We start from the raw sequence: 5,554 nt of genomic DNA on the forward strand, positions 1-5,554 counted from the left end.
TAAATTATATATAATATATATGTCATAGTTCACACTATATATATATATATATATATATATATATAATATTATATTTATTATATTATATATATATATATATATATATACCCTATATCATATATTTAATCATAGATATACCGTATAGTTACTACCACTACGTACTATACTCGAGCCGGGCGGGATATAGGGTAGAGGACGGTGTAGCAGAAACAGAAATAAACGGTCTGCTGGTTTAGTGTGACACGCCTCTCACTCCCGCGGCCTCAGGCGTATTTTTCGTAGCTCTTCGCAAATCTCAGTACTTGTAAAAACGCTAACACTGGTAGCGTGTACATAGAGCTGAGTCAGCGCTCACAAGACAATTAAAATCGAGCCTAAAACCCACGCACAATGCGCTGGCAGCTAACATTTTAAGTTTTCACAAGTGGGGCTGACCCCGGCTAAAAACTGTCTTCAATATGTTTCAATACAATAGCCAGTCACACTGTTAAAGGATCGAAACGGAAAAAGTGTCTATTGAACCTGAATGTCTCAGAACAACCAGCAAGGGTAGACTGAACATTCTGCATTATTTCAAGCACAAGTATTGAATCAACAGTCTGTGAGGGAATTAAAATAATAATCTAATACTTCTAATTACAAAAACAAAATTATCGGAGACTCATTGACAGATGGCATTGGTGGATGAAGCGTTACTTACAAAATAACTTGCTACAACTCCCTCCTAAAATTCTCAATTTTATTCCAATCCTGGTCCGTCGCCTGAAATCTGCCGTGTCTCCTCATCCCGAGAATAGTCCTGGTCAGTAATACCAATACACCAGCTGAAATACCTGAAAATTGATCTAAGTCAATTGTGGCAATAAAATGATACCTTCGTCGAGTCAGTGTTTTACTATTATATATTTTGTTTGTTTTGTTGTTTGCTGTATTTTTGGCCTTGCTGCCCTAGACTTTGGCCCCAATGCCCCAACAGATTTTAATTTATCAAAAGGCCAAAGTGGCCCTAAAATGACTAAAAGATTATGCTTGTTCAAGAGACAGTGAACCAGAGCAGGGGAACTGCTAACCTGATGAAGCAGTATGCACAAATTTGGGCACCTTTTGAATCAGAGTAGGCTCAATCAACTCTGAGTACATTCACTCCAAGTTCCACTTGTGCGTGGTCATGCGTGGTTTATTCAGTGTTTAATTCGTTCACTTGACTTACATTTCCCTGTTGGATGACAGTGGTGGAATCTGACAGTATATTATGCTGTGGTTTTATTTCAGCTGCTTCAACAAATGTTGTGAATTTAAACAGTCACCAAAATGTTTAAAACACGTTCAGACCAGACGCTGCAGCTGCACCATGAACCTGCTTATTCAAAAACATTAACATATAATCTCTATTATAGAAATTATATTCCATCAGTGCAACAAATCACATCATGAGTGCTAGAAATGATTGGAATTTTATAGTTTAAACTGACACATAATGCCTTGACAGCTGTCACCCTTGCTACGCTTTGGTACTGACCCAGCACCGAGCGTCTGCCTTCCGGGCTGTTTAATCCCTGGAGCTGTCAGCAGCGCACTGCCCGGGCTAAATGTGGTAACTCCGGAGCAGAGCTTGTCTGAAGAGGCAAGAGCAGTTTCCCTCATCTCAAGGGTTAACAGAATTTCACTAATCCAGCTTTCTGAAACAGGGCCCAGGAGTTGAAGCATTTTATATGTTTAGTGTTGGAGAGTTCAAGCAATGCATAGTGCATGTCTGAAGCCACACACACACACACCACACACACAACACACACACCACACACACACCACCACACACCCAAAAAAACACAAACAAAAAGATAGATTTATAACTAATATAGAGAGAAATAAAATTGCTTCTTTACAGCTGAAACCACACTGTGATGAAAGCAAGCAAACCAAGCACCTGGGTTGTACAGATAAGTAAGAGCGGTGTAGCTGGTAAAGGTCTTCACAAGGAGACCGTAAAAGTCTCTTCTTTGTGTGTATCCCTTGTGGTGCGTCTGGTAATGTACAATCAGGTAAAGGGGTTTTCCACAGTAACTAGCACAAAATGTGTAACGTGTAAAGTTTAAGAAATATAGGTCTGCACAGGCAGGAGTCAGTGAGACCGCTCATTCCTGATTCACTTTGTCCAAATTTGGTCATTGTGGCTCTAGTAACTGCTATGATGGAAAATCATCATCACAGCCTCCATTTAATCTCACTTCATCGTGTGATGTCCCTCACTATAATCATGTTAATTATGACAATAGATATGTAATAATGATCCATGTAAACAGGCAATGTTCCCTCACCAGACAGTGTTTCATTGCCTAGCTGCAATGGAGGGACAGTAACACATAAAAAAACAGACTACAAGATACCGGCATGATGAGTCTATTGTGTCAGACTGCTTGTGTATCACATTAACTTCAGATTAACAATGCATTTTTCTTCATTTGCTGTTCCGACCAAACTGCTGCTGAAACTAGTGGATGGAATGAACATGTGAACTCTCAGCCTTCCCAAGATCCTCATTCTGGAGAGTTGTAAAAATAAAAATGTGCACTTGCAAGTGAACTACAAGTTGTGCACAATGAAAAATGTATAATGTTAACTTTTGTTCCAAAAAAAAATCCCCTTGACTAAAAAAAAAAAGAACAATGCCTTCACTCCTTTAGTGACGCAACCTTGTGGGTACCATGCAGTCATCATAAAAAAGGAAGGATCAGAATTTGTGATTATCCACAAATTAACGATGACTCAAATGCAACGCCAGAACTCAGCAAAGCCACTGTCTAAGTGTGATACTATGCTGTGGTGGCCTGTGGTGAGCAAGCCTCCACCTTCTCCACTGACATCACTACTATCACGGAAACCCAAGAATTTTTCCCCCCCTTTTTCTTTCTTTCTGGCAGTAAAATATAGCACGAGTAGTGGCCTTTAGTTGTTGGGACATGAAGTGTGTTTTTGTAGTCAGTGTGTAATTTAAATGACATTACATCAGAGGACAATGACATCAGAGGAAGTGAAACATGGGTTTATGCAAAGGCCACAAAGTACTTCACTTTTGAGGCATACTATTTGTTCCACTATGCATCTTTGCTGATAGAAAAATAAACAAATAATAATAATAATAACAATAAATAAACCTTTAACAACCCCACTTTGGATGATGAACATAAATAAATGAATATATGTTTTGCTCGAGAGAAATGGTGCAAAGCTGGAATCAACTGGAATCTCTTGAAGATACTGCATTAGCGTTGGGTTTTTTCAACAATTTAACACACAGTCAAGCAATAAAATAAAAGGATTTTATTGCCTTTAGGTACAGATAATAATTACCTGTTTACCATCACCACAGACCTAAAATATGAAGCTTGAAAAGAAGTCAGTACAATAGTGGCACTCCAAAACAGCAGGGGTGCCAAGTTTCAAAAATTACAATGGTGCTTTGGTTTGTCGCAACTCAAAGTTTAGCAGATTTCTGACATGAAATTAAAAGGTGAAATCAACTAAATACCAATGTAACAACTATTTACACAATTAATATGAAAGTAGAATTGAAAGCATTTTTTTTACTCCTCTTAATCTTTATCTGTCCTTTTAGAGAGATAAATACAAAATAACTAATGGAGAAGTAAAGGAGGAATCTTCCAAACATGGACAGTACAGTTCACATGTCTAGGACTGTGGGAGTTTGTGGTAAAGATGACTCAATACTTTTTTTTAGAGCCCTTGTGCCTGTCACAAAGGTGTTGGTGAATGTGTTTGCTTAATTGCAATTATCACACACTATCAAAAATCTATTTCACAGAAGTATTATCATCAGGGGGAAGACATTGTTTGATGATAAAGAAAAGTTTCTTGAGCTATTGCAACAATAAGAAAACTTAATTCAGAGAAAGTAGGAGGAAGGCAGGAAAGTGAAGGTTACTTGTGAGATGGTGAAGATTATGTCGACCAACTTGAGAATGAACCACATTTAATACATTTGACTAAATTATTGTCATATAGCACATTTAATACAAGTATTGTAGCTCAAAGGGGTTCACGGTAAGAAGAAAAAAAATGTTAAACCGAAATGAAACAGTACTAGTACTATCAGTGATAGTTGTAAAAGAAATTCCACTGTAATACTGTATAAACTGTACTGAGAACGGTAAATGTAAGGAATGGTATTTCACTGGGTGCAAGCAAAAAAGCAGCAGTTTGTGGTTCCAAACATCAAACAAATCTGCAACACAGAAAAACAGGAAATCTGTACAAGGTCAAATTTGAGTTGAACCAAGGATTTTTAATGTTGCATCCGCAGCAACGTATAAAAAGTGAATTTGGGTTTGGTTTATGATACTCTTGGTTCACACCTAGTCAGATGCATGCATTGCATACTGAATATAGTGATAATGTTTTGTCCTGCCTAGTCAAATAAAAGGTTAAAAAGATAGCTTTTGATATTAAGGTGAAACTGCCTAATTTTAGTGTGGGCAAGGACCTCACAGTAAGACATGGAAACAGCAGGGATGCCCCCATATAGCGACAGATTCCATGGATAGAAATTTCCCCACCCTCTTCACTCACGTCAAAATCCTGTCATTTATTATTTTTAGTGACTCCTAAAAAAAAAAGCCTCAAAACTGAAACCTAACCTGTGAAGCACACTAGATTGAGCAATATTGAGTAACTGACAACGTCCAACCTAACAAGGTGCAATAAGCAGAGGATGACAGCAGTTATATCTGGGATTCCTGTGGGGAATCCCCACAAGACTGTAGGTGTCTGAGAAATCCTTCATTCATTTCTGCTGAGTCTATGATGTAACACACTCAAAATACAGCTCCATTTGGTTTATCTGTTGCTCTATTATCAATGTCACTATTCTTTGTGCGATGCAACAAAAAAAGTAAATGAAACTACAGCTGTCTTCCTAAAACGTGCAGTACAGCCCAATATATATTTCAAACACTAACTTTTTTTTGCATTTTTGTGCTACAGTTTAAAATAAATTGCTGTCCCGTCTATACACAAAAGCTCAAGTAAAAAACTGCATGACTGTCACCGATAAGGTCTACCAAAGTAAGGTATGGTTTCATGTTGAACGGAAAGAAACACCAACAATTTTCTCTTAAAAAAGGAAACCAAAACTGTTATCTGCGACTAAGTGAGCATAATGGGACAACAATCTCCTACCGTACAGTATAAGCAGTGTCCACTAATACCATTGACACAAATGTAACAGAGAACCTTTTATTTGCCACCACAGTAATATATAAGTGACAAAGAAACTTAATTATGTAATATAAAAAAAAATTAAAAATCTGATCTGTTGCGGACAAACACATTTTTCAGATCACCATCAAAAAGGGAACTGTGTGCCCACTTGGATTGGACTTTTTTAACTTTGGGGTTTCACCATGCAGTTGATAAGGGAAACATGATTGATTGATGATTAATAGGAAAAAAACAACATGTTCCTACAAGAACACACCTTTTCTGGCCCACTCATCTTTGTCTGCCACACTATATAAATTACCAAACTGCACAAGAGGGC

Source organism: Morone saxatilis, unplaced genomic scaffold, assembly GCF_004916995.1.
Source record: "Morone saxatilis isolate NCDOM2014 unplaced genomic scaffold, NCSU_SB_2.0 Contig22, whole genome shotgun sequence".
Taxonomy (NCBI): Eukaryota; Metazoa; Chordata; class Actinopteri; family Moronidae; genus Morone; species Morone saxatilis.